Source organism: Macrobrachium rosenbergii, chromosome 30 (genome assembly GCF_040412425.1).
Source record: "Macrobrachium rosenbergii isolate ZJJX-2024 chromosome 30, ASM4041242v1, whole genome shotgun sequence".
NCBI classification, from domain to species: Eukaryota; Metazoa; Arthropoda; class Malacostraca; order Decapoda; family Palaemonidae; genus Macrobrachium; species Macrobrachium rosenbergii.
In genome coordinates this window covers 28200036-28220035 of record NC_089770.1, presented here as the reverse complement: position 1 = coordinate 28220035, position 20000 = coordinate 28200036, and the positions used below count along the sequence as shown (strand labels likewise).

Here is a 20000-nt window from a genome sequence, read left to right as displayed (position 1 = left end):
AGAGAGAGAGAGAGAGAGAGAGAGAGAGAGATGGCAGCGCGTGTTGAAATCTACATAAATAAATAAGTAGACTTGATAATTTCACCAGATATTCAGACTGTCCAAACTCAAGGCTTATCGATAAGATCTTTGCCCAAAATAGAAAAAAAGATAAGGAATACTTCCTGTCCTAAAAGCCAGGTAGGTTATATGTAAAGGTCAGCCTGAGATTTCATCGCGTGACCATGATGATGCTGCATTTGTGGGATCTCTCTCTCTCTCTCTCTCTCTCTCTCTCTCTCTCTCTCTCTCTCTCTTAAATACTGAAATGTTGAAATGTTGTGTACAATTTCGTTTTTCTTCCGCTCTCTTTTTCTTTAGTGCCTGCATTCATTTTGTTGAATTCTCTCTCTCTCTCTCTCTCTCTCTCTCTCTCTCTCTCTTAAATGTTGAAATGTGTACAATTTTGTTTTTCTGCCGCTCTCTTTTTCTTTAGTTCCTACATTCATTTTGTTGAATTTCCTCTCTCTCTCTCTCTCTCTCTCTCTCTCTCTCTCTCTCTCTCTCTCTCTCTCTCTCTCACACACACACACAGGCCAACATCCGTAACTACAAAGACAATTCTCTCAAGCAAAAAGAACTGCAGGAAAATCCTGGAACTACCAACGCACTAACTATAAATGACATTCACCTGGCCACCTACAATTTTCCAGGCGTACTACTGGGCAAGTACCCCGACCTTCACCCCTTATCGTCGGCTAAGGGCAGAAGGGAAACAACTGCTTGAACTCGATAAAAGAACATAGAAAGTGGCGCATTCGAGGACAGCGAGGAAGACTTTCTCTTGTAAATGTCTAGGGCAGAAGAACATGAAATTCATGAAGATAACATTTGGGCTTCATTATGGCAAGTTTCTAAGGACTGATTTTATAGGATGATGTTCAAAGCCACAAGTCCTTGCAAATCTTCCGCTGAATATAAAAGATGGTCATGATTTCCCTAAAAGCAATCAGAGAATGCAAACAGCCTAAGCCTCCACCAACGACAAAGGGAATAAAATTTTTAGAATCAAACAACTATTTTCAAACCCGAGATATAATGTTAACAAAATTACCATAAAATCACTTTATTAGTCAGAAGATGCACCTCATAATCTACAAACTGTTCCTCGATCCATTGCACCTACCTCCACTACATTTAAATGAAATCCGTTGGAAACTCTTTACGATTGATTATTGTAAATTGTTATCGCCAATACATGCTTGGATTTTTAGACATTTTTGCACTTGTGGATGGGCAAACAAATAAACTCATTTGGCCGATTACTTTCTCTCTGTTTCTCTAATATCATATTATATATATATATATATATATATATATATATATATATATATATATATATATATATATATATATATATATATATATTGCTACATCTTCCCAAGCATCCAAGCTTCCAAAGCTTCAATATAAGATTCGTAAATAAGAAACATGGTGCTTTGCTTAGCACTGCTTGACAGGGAAGGGCAAAGGAATATTGGCCCCTCCTTAAAGCCTTTCATTGCACTCTGTTTACCTCTCTCACTTTCTCTCTATGAACATGTGACTTTGTTCCTTTGTTCCAAAGCATGGAGCCATGAGAAGATTAATCCTGGCCAGAGGCAGAATAGAGCTGGCAATAAGGATTAAGAGAAAGGCATGGGCCCCGTAGGAGCACGTGGCCTTGATTGATCTCGCGGGACCCTGAATTAAAATGATGCTCATGCATAGAAGAACGACACTAGCCCCATCTGGACGTGAAAACATCATAATCCCGGAATCGAGGTTTTAAAAGGACTAACCCAAGGAACAGGTTGGCAGAGACCAGGCAGAGACATAGCAGAGCCATAACTGGATGCAGTCAAGACACCACCCTTCCCTTTGCTTTCTCGCCTCCTTCAGAGTGCCGTGCCCCTACCACGAGGTCCACCTTGCAGGGCCTTAGTCTTCTTACCAGTGAGCCCCTTAATTCCTCCTCCACCACCATTTCTACAGCAAAGCCACCTCTTCTGCAAGGTAGAGTGATCTGTTACAAAGGTTCTTTCATTCAGTTGCACTGTTTCAATTCTCTCACTGAACTTCCTACTTTATTTCCAAATGCCAGCATTGCATCTCAGTGCAGTGTTATGTAAATTCCAGTGTTTGATTGATTACATAAAATCATGTGTTCAAGGCACCAATGGCACCCTCCATGTGCCACCTAGTCCTATGCTTATTTTACTGTGTTCTTACCGGCATTTAATTCGTAAATCTCTCCTTTACAGAGGGAATGTTTGCCGTGGAATCCTTCCTTGATTGCACCTTGCACGTCGTGAACCCCACATGATTCCCATCTCTGGCCAATAGTCTTGATTTGCTCCACTGATGATAGCCATGTCCAGGGGTGTGAGAATCCAAAGAGAGACATGAGCAACTAAACACCCGTGGACACGACTCCTGGCAACGAAGCAAATCAAGGATATTGGCCACAGACGTGAATCACGCCCTTGCCCACGCCTTTGGATGCAAGCCTCAGCATGGGGCACATCCTTCAGAGCACCAGGAATGAACATACTGCCACCCAGACAGCCAGCGAAAGAATGAGACCTGCCGACCAACAGAAATTCAGCAGCCCAATGATATCATGTTTGAAATTCCAATGTCCACATGCAGTACTAAAAACCGTGTATGTCGATTTATAATGCAGTACTGATGGAGCTGCCGAGAGAAGTGGGGAAACGGTCCGTCGACTAGAAAAAGTAAATGACAAGAATCCCGGATAATTTTTCTTTATTCCTGAGAAGCTTGCCAGAAGAGAAAACGACGTGTAGACTGATTCCAAGTCTTGATAAGAAGATAGTATCAGCGAACAATGTCTTTGACTTAAATAGAAATATTTACATATATTTATAGCCTACATATGCAGTATATACTGAATATATATACATATATATACTGTATATATACAGTATATATATATATATATATATATATATATATATATATATATATATATATATATATATATATATATATATATATATATATATATATATAGGCTACTCCCACTTACAAAAAGATCACAAGGTAGGTGCACATTTCGTGTGGCAGGGTCATCCTTCAAGGAGAAACTGAGAGAGAGAGAGAGAGAGAGAGAGAGAGAGAGAGAGAGAGAGAGAGAGAGAGAGAGAGAGAGAGAAAATTACCTGTCGTTATCCAGTTCTGGTCTCCGTTAGAATTAGTGGAGAGGGAATAACCAGTCTTTTCTCAGTTCTGGTTTCAGTTTGAATATTGAGAAGATAGATGGATAAAGTGTAGGATACATTGGAAGGCATAACGAGACAGGAGTAAAGGTATTTATGTCTGTGCCATAGAAACAGACAGACAAAAAGAAAGTAGGTACAAGGATACCTAAAAATAAGAGAGAGAGAGAGAGAGAGAGAGAGAGAGAGAGAGAGAGAGAGAGAGAGCGTACGTGAGTGTGCTGTATGTGACGGTGGGGGCGTTTGTTCGTTTGTGGCTCGAAGGTTCTCCCTTCACGGAGCAACCTGACGTCACCCTCTATCTTAGACAACAAAACATGAGTGGAGGGCGTCGAAGCATGGTGCTTATTCGCATTTTTTTATTTCTGGGGATATTTACATATTCTCTCTCTCTCTCTCTCTCTCTCTCTCTCTCTCTCTCTCTCTCATTAAATTCAATACTAAACAAGAAGTAAATAACAGTACTAAACAAAAAGTGAACAACAACAGGTGTCTCTCTCTAGCCTACATATAAAATCTTTAATACGCAGATACTTATCTACTTGAGTACCGTATACTTAATCTGTGTGTGTGTGTGTGCGCGCGCGCGTGTGTATTGGAAAACTTGACTGAGCGTGGTTTTAATACTGAATTTAGGTACGGTGACTGTATCAAAAGTTAAGTACATGACGGTATTAATTATATAACATATATACCGAAAGTGCAATGGCCTCTTCACCATAAACTTTTTACCTTTTATAAGTAGTGGCTCAGGAAGAGTACCGTATTCAGGTACAAGCAAGTTTATCTCGATGGCGATGCTAGCCCCTTCAACTTTTCTTGCTTGGATGACGCTGGTACTCATTTACATCTGGGCCGACTGGTAGGTGGTAGGCCAGAATCCAACCATAGGCCTTGCAAACGCATATCAAGTGTTAGAGGACTACCGCTGTTGTGTCTTCTCTGCAGGCATATCAGAAAAAGCTAAAGCAATTCAAGTTTTCAGGATAAAGGACAGACTTCTATTCTGCAGTGAAAGTTGTCTGTGGCTACAGAGCCAACGTCTTTAGAAATACACACTAAAACATGAAAGGGGAAACCCACACTCAAGTTTTCCAGAAAAAGGGATTATACGTAGGTTACATACAGTACAGCCTAGTTCGGTTCCACATCCCCCTACCCCAGGGGTTGGATGATTACCTCATCAAGGACCTCCCTTGTATGGATCTGTTAATAAAAAGTGATGATATCATATCTGGCCCCGGGTGTATGCAAAGTGACAGATCCTCTCAGAATTGCACCCGGTACTGAGGTCGCTGAAGTGACCAGTTGCACTACACCGTAGCCCACGCGCTAACAATCAGGAATTTGTCTTAGGCTTAAATATATGTTTTCCTTGCCCTGTGATGGCTGATAAGCAATGAAGGAGTTGACTCCACCAGTTAGACGCAGTGACAGGAAATGATATCCCAGCAATTTCGGCTGGGTTATGATATAGAATAGGTTGGGACAAAGGTCATCTGACACCAGTTCGAAGATTAGGGTGGGACTGAATGGCAAAAGTTTTTCAGTTTAATGGGTTATTGGAGTTAAAACCGAGTTCTCTGATTTTATATGTACCTGAAATTTTAAGACCTTCACGTCCATGTTGCATGCTGCTTAGTTTGATCGCCTTCAGTCTAACACAATATGGAATGTCAAGCAAGTTTTCAAAATTTTTTGTGAAGTCAAGTAACATGCCGCTAAGTCGGTCTATCTGGCCATAGATGGTTGCCAGTGAAGACCATATCAGTGAGCAACAGGCGATGACTGATCCAACCAACAGTCACCCACAGCATGCAAACTGTGCTGATAGCGTTTTGGAAATGTTCTTAGCGTCCATGTCTGCTATGATTCTGTATAAGACCATGTTGTGCTGCTAGAGATGATGGCTCACATTTACTTGTATCAAGAAAGTCACCAAAATTGTACGAGTTCTTACCAAAATATGTATTCCAGTGTGCCGGTTACTTGCAAGTTGTGCAGTTTTTTTTAAGGGTAATTTTGTAAAAATCACCAACGTACATTAGTGGAAATTTATAATGTACATATAATATCGATTGCGCATAAGTAACCTGACTACAAAAGACAGCAAAATAATAGTTATCACGAAAGGAAAGTACACATTTTTTCTCACCCCACTTCACTAGGCTACACGCGACCATGAAAGACTACCTCGTTCATCTGTGTCCAGGGCTACACTACATTGCCTTATTCATTTTAAAACTTCACAGTTTTCCCATGAGCCGTCAGCGTATAAAGATATCGATGAACATACCAGACTGTTACCATTATAATTAATCATGATAATAAAGGGGACTGGACAAAGAGCTGTTCCTTTTTTAGACACTTGATAAAGACTTGGACTGGTTTGAGTACAGCCTTCGATTCAAGACAAAACTGTGTAAACAAGATCCAGGAAGTCGACTTATTTGCTCTTCTTTCAACTTACTGCATAGCAGAAGTGTCGAAACTTTGCAGCATTGTGAAAGTGTTGCAGCTTAGGTCAAAGAATGTAGATGGGTCGACTCTTTGGTGGTTCGTATCAGAAATAAAATACAGGGATGAGTATTGCGCTATTATCATTTGATTAAAGATTGCCTGCAGATTGGTAATTACCCTTTAGGGTCGAGGTAATACCCAGCTGGAATTAATTCATTATCTAAATTAGCTGTTAAAAGCATGAATGTCAGCTCTGACTCTGGAATGCGCTAAGAGGTGCCAGATCGCATTAGAACTGCTTGGGCTCGTAGAGAGAGCGAGTGAGTTTCTGTATCAACAAGCTGCACAACGCAACAATGCAAGCTTCCAAACTTCAGTAGGATAAGCCACACCATCTAGTCCCTTCCCCCGAGCCCCGCCTGCCTCGTTACCCCTCTCCTAAAAAAAAAAAAACATACCCACAGGGCTAAACCATTCCCCATATACACACACACCCTTCCCCACTACACCCCTTTCAGCCGTAAAAAGGGACAGCAGCAGAGATTAAAGTTACAAACCTGAAAAGCAAGCTTGCGTAACCAGTCTCTCTCTCTCTCTCTCTCTCTCTCTCTCTCTCTCTCTCTCTCTCTCTCCTTCTTCACAACATAAAATCCTTGGTTCGATTCCTGGCGATACAAGAAGGGATTTGGTGTTGTACCATTAGCTTCATTGTTCCTCTGTTGACTGTCACTACAATTATGAACCTGATCGTCAATCGGCTTGCGTGGGACGCAACCTGAGGTGGAAAGAGAGGGTGAGCGATAAAAAAAAAGGCCAAGAAATCCCATTCCTTACGACTTGCTGGGAACCAGAAAGTCCAATCTCACTGGCGACATCTCCTCCAAAAGGAATATATATATACACACTCACAGGCGCGTGAACACACACACACACACACACACATATATACCCGTATATGTATATGTATATGTATATATATATATATATATATATATATATATATATATATATATATATATATATATATATATATATATATATATATATAGGCTACATACTGTATGATATATAATATCGACTGGGAAAAGGAGAGTGGACGGGAGGCTATATCTATTCAAGAAAAACAGAATTTGTAGCGTAAGACTGGCCTTAACACCAAATGCAGAGGGCAAGAATGGGTCGAACCACAGATCTGGCAAAAGCAAGCCCACTGCTCTACCAGTAAGGTACTTTAAATAAAAACGGGAGGACCACGATATGGTAATCCCTCTTCGCCACAGGGTGGAATCATTCATCTCCATCTCTCTCTCTCTCTCTCTCTCTCTCTCTCTCTCTCTCTCTCTCTCTCTCTCTCTCTCTCTCTGACGATCAATGCGTTACGCGTAAAAGACAAGTTCTTTTTACCCTCCCTTAAAGGGGTTTTGCTAAAATGACAAGTCAAGGACAAGCGTTACTGTCCTGCACCTCTTGGGATTAGGGGAATCATTAGTACTTCAAGATGGTATGTGACCGTATGGGTGCCAAGAGTCAAAAAGAGGAAATCATGCTGGTAATGTAGGCTAATCCCGTAGAATTGAAGGTGAACACATACCTATTTGTCCAACCCCCACCTCTCTCTCTCTCTCTCTCTCTCTCTCTCTCTCTCTCTCTCTCTCTCTCTCTCTCTCTCTCTGTGTGTGTGTGTGTGTGTGTGTGTGAAATACATTCACGTGATTGACATCTAGCCGAAGTTCGATGAACAAAGCTTTCGACTCCTACGGGGCAGAAACATATTCGAGCTAATTTCTGCAGAATTCATTGCGTCCCTGTTGACCTAATTAGTGAATTGTGAACCTGGGTGTTAGCTGGCTGTGGCAGGTTATAACGTATATATGTGTGTGAGTAATTTTAACAGCTTCATAGTGCCTCTTAATAACTCCTGGACATCCCAGTACTGTATTCTGAATAAGCGTACAGATAAAGTGCAAGGAAATAGAGACGTTATGACGCTGTGGTGGCTATGGAAAATACTGTATATATATGTCTAGTAACGTTACCAATAATTCTATCTATCTATCTATCTATGCACACACACACATATGAGTGTGTATATGTGTGTGTGTGTATATATATATATATATATATATATATATATATATATATATATATATATATATATATATATATATATATATATATATATGCATATATAGTATAACCCACATAAAGATACAAACATTACAAATTTAAAAGTATTCTATAACTAACACACGATGCAAGCACACACACATACGGAATATAACTTCTTGAATTCTTCGCACTTTTTGAATACGTTTATCACTACAAAGCCTTGGATCCAAGTGCAAGAATTTTGAAGTAATTATGATGTCCGGTAGCAGGAAACGAACCTTGTTGTGATTATGGGACGCGGTTTCGTTCCCCACTGCCGGATATCATAATTACTTCAAATTTCTTGTGGCTGGATCTAAGGCTTTGTAATGACCAGCGTATCCAAATATTGCGAAGTAAAATTAATTATACCTTAATTTAACCCGACCACTGAGCTGATTAACAGCTCTCCTAGGGCTGGCCCGAAGGATCAGACTTATTTTACGTTGCTAAGAACCAATTAGTTACCTAGCAGCGGGACCTACAGCTTATTGTGGAATCCGAACCACATTATACCGAGAAATTAATTTCTATCACCAGAAATAAATTCCTCTAATTCTTCATTGGCCGGTCGGAGACTCGAACTCGGGCCTAGCAGAGTGCTAGCCGAGAACTCTACCGACCTGTCCAACGAGGAACTAAATATTGCGAAGAATTCTAGAATTTAAGAGGCACTGTGGCTATTACAATTATACACACACACATAAAAATGCCAAGATATGTATAATACTTAAAATTATTAAGACCACTACGATAGTACGTGTAGTTACGCAATAATATCGTCGGCACAACATTTGAGAAAGATAGGCTATCACAGATCAGAACAGGTACTGAAAGATAACATACAGGCCCGTGTAGCCACTTGAATTACACCATCAAAGGCTATGCTTCAATTGAGACAACACTTACAGAACAGAACTGACCTGCGATTTGAGTTGCGGGAAGTACTAGGGTACGGTACACTAGTTGTTGAGCATCAAGTAAGCAACGTCTTCGAGAGTTATTAAGAGAGCCCAGACAGACAGACAAAAAGATACGAGAGAATCCATAACTTCTTTCCAGTGCCGTTGGCAGAGCTAAGTGGAGAGCAGCTCAATTAAGACTTTCTATACATCTTAATTTATGTACAATGTTTAACTGTTATTCTTTCTGTTTTCCCCTGTTTGTATGGGCATTAAACTTTGTTTTAAGTTAATGACTTATATTTCTGCTCCATGTGAATGATTGCAAAAAAATGAAACCTATTAATATAATTTTTATTTATGACAGAGCTAGCTTAGCTTGTCAGAAGTTCACTGCGCATGCCTAATATTGGATTTAAATAAGAAAGCTAGGTAGGTTCAACACGTCCTGAATATGCTAATTTTCAGCTGAATGTAGTTCACATTTATGCATGTTTGTTTTTACAAAAATGTATGTATGTATATATATGTATGTATATATATATATATATATATATATATATATATATATATATATATATGTGTGTGTGTGTGTGTGTGTGTGTGTGTGTGTGTGTGTGTGTGTGTGTGTGTGTGTGTAAAGAAATTAATAACACAAAAACTAAACAGTAGAAATATCAGTAGCCTATTGAATTGCATTATCATTCTGTGTTTTAAAGGACAACGCTTTCATATAAGACTCGTGTTACCAAGTTGCTTGGCCGGCTGCACTGTGTGTGGTGCCGGTACGTTGCCGGTTATATAACACAATGACGTGTTGTCAAATATTTATAAAGTGAACCATTGTGAAGGGTCTGTTACGCTGTTCGGTTGTCATGATGATGATGATGATGACGATGCACTGGTAATGCTGAAAGGCTATACTTATCAAACCATGTACTTTGAAAACACGACAGCTAAAGCAATAATAAGCAGCCTATAATAATACTGATACTTCAATAACTATAATCCCATCATATTATGATGATGATAATGATGCACAGGGTACTGAATCACTTGAGCCATCATGAGCATCAACAGCAGTAACCATATTATATGATAATAATAATGCCGAAAATATGGCAATCATAGCCTAGCTAGTCTAACAACATTATGAATGAGGCCAACCTCTCTCTCTCTCTCTCTCTCTCTCTCGGGGATTAAAACAAACTTCATAAAAATTCCTAGCCCCTGCCGGCCGGCCAGGGAGACCAACAGCTCCCTTTCATCAGGACCTCGGGTGCCTAAATACACAGAGTTCCGTCGGTCAGTTCGTCCTCAATTGATACAGCGGACGATACGGATTGGTGGTCAATATCGAAAGGGGCAAAATCGGAGGGGAGACTCAGTGGAAGGGCTTCTAGGAGGTGGAGGAGGATACCGCTTTTGTGAGTTTTATTTTTCCAATGTATATAGTATTCTACAAAATTTTCTCCTTTAGTTCTCTAAGACATCTTGAAGATGTCTTATGACACTAAAAGGAATCCGGTCAGGCTTTATGCCCAGCGTTTCATTTCCCGTGGTACATCTGCATACATAGGCTACATCGCGTGTTACTGTGATTTTACACATCAAATTCTTTGGGTTTTAAGTTTGAGTCTGATGGCAGAGGACACGGGTCAGACCTACTGCCTTTTCCAGGCTCTGCCGAGCGAGAAGTTAGCTTGGGGTATTTCATGAGACAAGGAAAACGAAAGTATGAAAAGAGAATTCAAAATCACGACCCTCAAGCAAAGACAAAAGAAACAAGTAAAAAATGCGCCGAAGAATCGAGTTTTCTGTACAGCGTATAATGCTGTATGAAACTCTCAGCTACTACTGGGCAGCGCTCAGTTCCTCCCCAGATGCGATCTAGTGAAGGAGCGTTGGCGACGCCTCCGGAAAGCGCTGCCAGATGCACGATCCATGGCTAACCTTAACTTTAAATAAAATCGAAACTACTAAGGCTAGAGGGCTGCAATTTGGTATGTTTGATGATTGGAGGGTGGATGATCAACACACCAATTTGCAGCCCTCTAGGCTCAGTAGTTTTTAAGATCTGAGGGCAGACAGAAATTGTGCGGACGGACAGACAAATAGCCATCTCAATCACTTTCTCTTATAGAAAACTAAAAACGTCGCCTATCCCCTTTAGGATCAACATCTCATACTTTCTTGCTAGTTTTGACCTGTTGAATGATCTGCACATTTGTTCTATCCTTTCATGGGTAGGAGGTCACCTCATCGAGGTTCCTTCCCTGTGTCCAGTTCTCAATTAAGAATCGCAGGTGGGTTTCCACAGGGGACTTTTACAAAATGCGACTAAGGTTTTACTCCTGTTGTGCACTGATAGTAATGTTAATCACTGGGTCATAAATTCATTACTATTTCCACTCGTCAAATAAAGTTAGGCCTACATGAATAAGTCGACGCTCTGTTCAGGAGGCGATTGGTCTTCTCATAGGGCATCGGGTTATGTCTGCAAACACCAGGGTGACTCAATTAAGGTCGCCTAGTTACTAGAGAGCGCTTGGTTAACTCGGGGTACCTGTGCTACGAGAGGGCGAGTAGGGGTTGTTAACTTTGTTAACAATGGGGCACCACCTGCTCAGTCCGCTCCAGGTATTAGGCGCAGAAAAGACCGAGAACTCCTGGTTTAAAATTATTTCATCCCTCGGAATCTACCCACATGCCCTTGAATTGTTCATACGAGGACTTTTTTTATGAAAATGTCAGAATGAAGAACTGTACTCCCAAATTGGGAAAAAACTCCTATAAGTTCATCCTCACCTCACCAGCTATTTCCGAGACCGAAATGGGGGAGGGAAGTGGCGGTGGGGGCTGATTTAGACCCCCTATCATGAAATTCACTTGACTGCCTTTTGATCGTAGATATAATTTATGTCTCTAGATATCTAGAAGTTAATCGACTGTGGCAGGTCGTAACCAGTCTGGAGCACGGCTTCAAATGTTTAAAGCTATCTGGCAGCAGCCTCATCCCAAAAACACTTTGAAAATCAGAGGGAAAACTCCTAAAGCCACACCCTTAAAAAGGGAACATGTATGTGTGTGTGTATGTATGTATATATATATATATATATATATATATATATATATATGTATGTATGTATGTATGTATGTATGTATGTATGTATGTATGTATGTATGTATGTATGTATGTATGTATATATATATATATATATATATATATATATATATATATATATATATATATATATATATATATATATATATATGTCTGTGTGTGTTATACTGTATATATAAAGGCAAATGCCACGAAGGAAAAGTGAAACAACGGAGTGGTTGCTAGGCCTTTCGACACACGGTCCTTTACTAGCAGGCCTTATACCCAGTGTTTCATTTACTACTAAAGGACCGTGTGTCGAAAGGCCTAGCAACCACTTCGTTATTTCACTATTCCTTCGTGGCATTTGCCACTATTTGTAGCCTACATTCATCACGTTCCATACCTTCGTGATTCAGTTATGCATATATATAAATAAATAAATATATATATAATATACCGGTATATATATGTGTGCGTACATTTGTATAAGTAAAAAGTAAGTTATAAATATTTAAAACACAATTCGTTTCCGTACACGATATCATTTACAGCTGAACTCAAGGCTAACCTCACATCCTCGGTTTTTGTTGCAACAGAGATCTCCGACGAACAAAGATAAACACTTATCTCTAATTCCACAGTACACCAGCCTGATCGTTCCTTGCTTCAGTAGATAACAGATAACATTAACTGATAATGGTTGCAAGATACTGCAGATCAACATGTTCTTAAGTTATCAAAGGAAAAAGTAATTTATGCATTTGTTTCCTGGCTTCCATAACACCATTGGCCACTTCAGTCAACATCCACAAGGATACTTATAAACAAACGGGCATCATATACAAATACAAACACACACATATAGGCTATATATATATATATATATATATATATATATATATATATATATATATATATATATATATATATATATATATATATATATATAATATATATAGCCTATATAGCGACCGACAGAAATGACAAAAAAATAAAAACTCACGCTGAGCTCAAAACCAAAATATAACGAAAAGGAAAAACAGTAAACACAAAAATAAAGGTGGGAGGAGAATAACCGGATAAGTAACGAAGTCTAGCTCTTGAGGAACTGACAACGCCGTCCATTGTGAGAAACGAGATTTGATAGGAAGGTTTCCAAGGGACGATACCAATCTCTCTCTCAAAAAAAAGGGCTAACTTAAATGCCTCTGGGAATAAGAAAACTTCAACAGAAACAATGAATAATAAAATATTAAGAATTTCTTGCATGTGCAACAATTATAATAACAATAACAACAACAAAAACAACAACAATAATAATAATAATAATAATAATAAGGTAGCTTTAGTGTTTTTCGTCATTTTCATAATCACTGTAATTACCATTATTATCATTATAATTATAATCATCATCACTGTCATTCTCAAGAACACACGTATAGCCTATATTACCTACAACCAGTCTACGCAACTCATGACCTCATGTGAGCACCTATTTGACCTTATTTACATCTGAAGACCACTCACCTTTCACATTCACACTCTCTCCTGTGTGATCACTTGGCCTTGGGTGGTTCATGTGCATGGAGCGTCAGTGGCTGCTGCTATTATTATTATTATTATTATTATTATTATTATTATTATTATTATTATTATTATTAACTTACAGTTTTCCTGAAATTAATTCGAATGGGGAGTAATTGAGCTACAATTTTTCATTCCCATTTATTACTATTACCATTATTACAATTATTAATGATAATAAGAGCGAATATGACAGCTGCAACATCGAATAGGCCTATAATAATATATTATAATGAATAAATAAATTTTTCATTAAAGCAAAATCGCAGAGGAAAACAAACAAACAAACAAAAAACATAAATGACGCTAACAACAGTAAAGGTGGCCTGCTGTTACTATTACCATTACAAAAGAACTCAAGACAACTCCACCCAATCCAACAAAAACATCCTGTCACGAATATCATTATCGCCCACCCCCTACTCCCTTGCAGAAGGCCCCGGCAGGGGGGTAGCGCCATCAGTGCACCAAATGGGGTGCACTGCAGGCATTACTAAAGGTTCTTTGCAGCGTCCCTTCGGCCCCTAGCTGCAACCCCTTTCATTCCTCTTACTGTACCTCCACTCACATTATTTTTCTTCCATCTGGCTATCCACCCTCTCCAAATAATTATTTCACAGTGCAACTGCGAGGTCTTCCTCCGCTTACACCTTTCAAACCTCCTATTGGCAATTTCCTTTCCAGCGGTGAATGATCTCATAGGTCCCAGATCTTGGCCTCTGGCCTAAACTCTATATTCCATTCCTTACAGAAGGAAAGAAAACGGAGGGAACATTCTACAGCCTTGAGCTACATATTTTGCCCAAAAAATAATAAATACACATAAAAATATATAAATATTTATATAGGCCTATATACTGTATAGGGTATATAGGCTATGTATATATAATATATATGTACACATAACTTTGTCAATCCATACTGTACCTGGAAAAGTTAATGAACTGTATCAATGATATTTTGTGGAGGGACGAATTAGGCTAGTCTATTAGTTTTTGAGATGAATCCGGGCCCATAACAAGTTTACTTCTTAGTAAATTGTTCAAAATTGGGAAATTTAAAATTTTAGGCCACGAATAGTCGACTCGGTTTAAAAAACAGGGAGAAATTTACTTAAACAAGAAAATAAAAAAAAAACGACAACTAAATTTCATTTAGCCTAATGCGGACCGACAATCTGCGACGAATAAAAATATGTGCACCAAATACAATAACAACAATTTTCCTTACACACCACTTCTCGTTAGCATACCCCAAATCAACCAGTATAAAGAAAATGGACCAAATTTCTCAACCAAAAGGAAACAACCAAAGGAAAAATTCCGAGATCTCCGCACCCACATACGGATCCAACTTCGGGTGAGTCCGCACTACAGCCAAACATGTCATAGACAAGTCGGTTACTTATCGCACAGAGATCACAACAAATCTGAACAAAGTGAATGACGAATTCGTAGTTCTAACCAGTGTTTCACGTGATTGGATCCAGCACTGGCCAAAGGTTCGTGCTCCACTTACGGTCGTTCACTTCTTTTCAACCTACTTGTGACATGTAAGTGATAAGCTTACGCTGTATGTTTATGACATATTTTACCGTAATATGCAAAGATATTAAAGCGGTATGTATCCACCTAGGCGCCACCTCCGAGGTGATTATAGTAGGACCAAAATCGAGTGGCAGGGAGGAGATAAAGTAGATTATATGGTGGTGTCAAATGTACAAAATTCATGGTATATAAATTATACTGAAACAGAATTTTGAAAGAACTTATATACAGCACTGTCTCAGAAATTATAATTTGTTAACAAAAAAGTCATTCTATTCATTTTTTATTATCATAGGATTAAAAAAAAACTTATACTAGTCGTAAACGTGGCATGGTTTTTGAAGACCTTTGCCAAATGTACTGTACGGTCAAGAAGTCTTCTACTGTCATCTCATTCAGTAACGACCATGACCCAACCATACAGGGCAATGGAGAGTCCCTTAAAGCACGCTTAAGCGCCCAGGCAAAGGAAATCGTCTACAATGTTTTTAAATGTTTACAGCAGGAAAAAAGAAACTGCAGACCATTAATTGACATTTCAAGATTGAAGGGTCGTGTGACTGTTGCAACAGGAGTGAGTGAAAGAACCATATTTTGGTTGTATTTGAAATAGCCTATATACAAAACTGAATATCAAATATTATTTACTTTACGTTACATATAAAAAATATATTATTCTTATTGTGTATACTTAATGCACTAGCCTATATGAATAACACATTTACAAATAATACTCAAATAACAGGATATATGTAATTTTTATTATACTGTGAACATTAAAACTCTCTCTCTCTCTCTCTCTCTCTCTCTCTCTCTCTCTCTCTCTCTCAGTATAGTTAAGAGGGAATTGTGACTATTACAATTACACACACATATCTATATGTGTGTGTATTTATATAATTTATTTATATATATAGTATAGCCTATATACTTTATATGTATGTATATTTATAAATATATAATATATGATATATATATATATATATAACCACAACCAGACAAAAGAAATAAATAGGCTGTATAATATGAGATTCAAACGGCAAGCATCTTAAAATTACAAGCCTTAGAGAATTAGACCAAAGTCATGGACGAAAGGGATTACTTCGTTCAGCGCGGCATGGCCGGGAGGAAAAAATCACCCCCCTGCCAGAATTTACCAAATCTCCAAAGATCAAGGTCTATAGATTAATCTATAGACCTTGCTCCTAATCATTAACCCCTCGGTTGTATAAGTCAAGGCCGGGTAGAAGCATAGATATAGGGTAGGTGAGTTGTACTGATCCGTTTTAGCTCCGCTCTGCCACTCGATTTTGGTCCTACTTTAGCACTAAACATGGCGGAAGCTCAATGAGACGCCGGTTTAGTACTGGCCCCTCGGGGATAAAAGATATCGTTTATTAATATATAGAAATGGGTGTGTATATAATACTCTGATCCCAGAGGGCTAGTACTAAACACGGCGTCCCACTGAGCTTCCCCCACGTTTAGTACTAGCACCTCGGAGGTGACGCTTAAGTGGAGACCTACGGGTAAATTAAATCATTTCCCTCCTTCCTCGACAACAAATCGATCCCAGAAGCGCTGACGAATCCTATCCGAACCTTTTTGCGACAAGGACAGACGCACAAGCAAATAGAGCCAATGCGGGTTAAAGATACAGACATCAAGGACATTCAATATTCTGTCCCGTCAATCTTCACATTAAAGCAGATGTGATGCGCATCGAGATATACATCAGTATTGTAACAGCGACCATTAGCATAATTATTAATGTCATTACAATTCAGCGTGAGCCCACATTCAGTAGAGCGAGCCAAAGAAAGGTTCACAACAGTACGCCTTACGTCATAAAGAACACCAGAGCGGCAGGAAAACAGCTAATAAATACGACAAAGAGAAATAATTCAATCGGCAATGAATAAGATAATCAAAACAAAAGGTAAATGCATTGGTTTTAGTTATTTGCTTTGGTAACAGTTCATCTCAACGGTTACCGAACTACAATAACTTGACCTTCCAACATGGCAGTTCTACGACCCTGGAAACAGAGAGAGAGAGAGAGAGAGAGAGAGACCCAATTCACCATTATGGTAAACAAACAATCAATGGGCCCTAAAGAACTGGACCCAGACTGTACCATCCTTGTCAAGGTTCGGACCCGAGACCTTTCTTCAGAAAGACGAATGGGGTGCCACTTACACAACGAGAGAAAGGGAGAGTGAGAAAGAGAGAAAGAGAAAGAGAGCATCCTCTTAACAACTGGTGTTTCTCAAAGCCATGTCAGATGTACCACCGTTATGAAATACAAAATCAATTAGGCCTAGGCTACAACCAAACAAAGAATCTATAGTACCATACTTTTAAACCACAGCAATGTACAGATTGGACTTGTTTTTATCTATTTCAGTAAAAATAATAATACACAGCCATATACAGGATGCAGAAATAATGGGAATTCGAGTACAGTAACACGAAAATAGCCATTATTAGTACAGCATTAGGGTACATTAGCCGTTTGGAGTTTAAAATTTCATTAGCTCGTATGACCTACCTCTCATAGAATAAATTACGGCAATGTTTGAAGGAAGTTTCCTTACAGTTAACACTTACTCGGTGCAGTTGATCGGGCTATTAGTATATTGTTTTAGCTGTTAATGTGTACCCACAAAAATAACAAATATAGCCTACGGACATACACGCTGCGTTTTATACAATAAAACATTGGAAGGGAGCTTCAAATGTTTTGGAAAAGTGAACCTTAGACATAATTCTTTTACTTATATCAACCTTTCTCGTCTAACATTTGACTCAAGCCTTTCAAAGGCTGAGATTTAACAGATTTTCCAAAGTTAACATTTAACATACCGGTATCAAACCTTTTCAGCTAAGAATCTTTACTTTTTTTTACTTTTTTACTTTTTATAAGTTAGGATATAACTAATTAACATTCTCTACGCTTTGATGTAATGTATCAATTATAAAAGTGCGTTTTAACTGATCAACCTCTAGCAGATAAAATTTGAAAGCTGAGATTTCTATTTTAATCTTTTACAAATATTGAATTGTCAGTTATCAACCATTTTAAAGCTAAAATATAACTTAGCAAAATTTCAGAAAGTAATACACTTTTTCACGCTAAAATGCAACATTTAACACTCAAGCAAAACTGTTAATTATGATCAGAAAACAATTATAACATCAACATCGTTTAGATCTATTGTATGACTACTTTAAGTTTTAACTTTAACCTCTTCAAGCTAAGATTCAACTTTGTCCTTTTTGAACTAGTCTTAACACTATCTTTCTGGATGTAAGACTGAGATCAACCTATCTTTTAAGTACAATTCCAAGTTGACCTTTTTAGGCTACGATTTACTCTTAACATTCTTAGCTAACACTTAACTATATCTTTCTTAATTTGAGATTTAAACTTCAACTTTTTATGTTGAGATTCAAACTTGTCAGCATAGACTTAGCCCACATTTTCAAAGGTGACATTTAAATTAAAGACATTCAAACTTTACGAGGTAGCTAGTAACTAGTTAAGCCAGCAAACCGGTAAGTACACTACAATTAGTGTTGATGCCTAACTTACCCTTACAAACAAACGGGTTAACCCTCTACATTTCTACAAGGACTGAGTTGGAGGGTTAACCTCTGCCTGGACTCGCTCGAACCATTGTGGCGGGTCTGGCTGTCACACGAATTTCAGCCCTAATTTTCATAAAGCATTTTATCTTTACTTTTATTTGTTGTGGCTTCCCCGAACCGATCACGGCCAGTTCTACAGCTTATCAGCGCTAATGGATTTTAGTTCTGTATGACAAAATACGCCAGTGTTACATAGTTTTTTCCGAGAATACACTCTTAAAAACAAGTGCGTACGCTGCACAAGTGCTATTGCACACACGAATACGTGTATGCTCTTGTGAAGCCATGCTTTTTAAAGCATATCTCTTCGGGAGGAGAGAGAGAGAGAGAGAGAGAGAGAGAGAGAGAGAGAGAGAGAGAGAGAGAGAGAGAGAGAGAGAGGGAGAGAGAGGTGGGGTGGGGGTCAACTATTTGATATATTGAACTAAATTACCATATCACACATGCTCCAAAACTGGCATAAGGAGGGAGAAAATTTAGGCCAATTAGCCTACTGCGAATGTCCGTTGTTCCTTTGTTTACCCAAACTTAGACTTATGTGCCTAGTTGTTTGTAAACTTTGGCGCTGGGATAAGAACCCCATCCCGCATACAAATCATAGATAAACAAATACTTATAATTATGCAGCTATAATAAAGTGCACTCTACATGTCACAATTACGATATTAGCTACATGGCAAGAGTCGGTGAAGAAAATGCGTAACCTAGGTTACCAGTGCTTACACAATGGCAGTAGGCCTACAAAGTTAGATAACAATAATAATATACAGTTTTGCTTGGAGTTACACGAAGGTGTTAACATTGTCGTTCCAAAATAATAATAATAATAATAATAATAATAATAATAATAATAATAATAATAATAATGTGCCTCCATTACTACGTTGGTTTGCTCAAGTCAGGTATGTAGTGCAACAATCAAATATTACTAATCTGAATTTTCTTACCGATACCTACTGATGTCTACTGGAAATTAACAGCCAATTGTCATAGCTTTCCAGCTTTCCATTTCATAAACCAACAGCTTAGCAGTTCTTTAATAACTTTATACATAATATCATCTGTACAATCAAACAGAATACACACACAGATATACATATATATATATATATATATATATATATATATATATATATATATATATATATATATATATATATATATATATATGCGTGTGTGTTTCATGTGTGTATGTATATCCCATCCTTTCACCTAAATTAAGCCTGTGGTGGAAGAATCAATTAAAATTACTTGTATCTTATGTGTACTGGAAATACTAGAAATACTAAATAAACTCCTGTATGTAAACATAATATTCAATTAGCTATTTTCAATAGCTTCA

General features: G+C 38.3%; 1 protein-coding gene across 10 annotated transcripts in view; it reads right to left on the bottom strand.

Moving 5' to 3' along the window:
* The window catches only part of LOC136855148 (uncharacterized), a 501815-nt gene that overhangs the window by 481172 nt on the left and 643 nt on the right, over nt 1-20000 (bottom strand). The window lies entirely within an intron of this gene.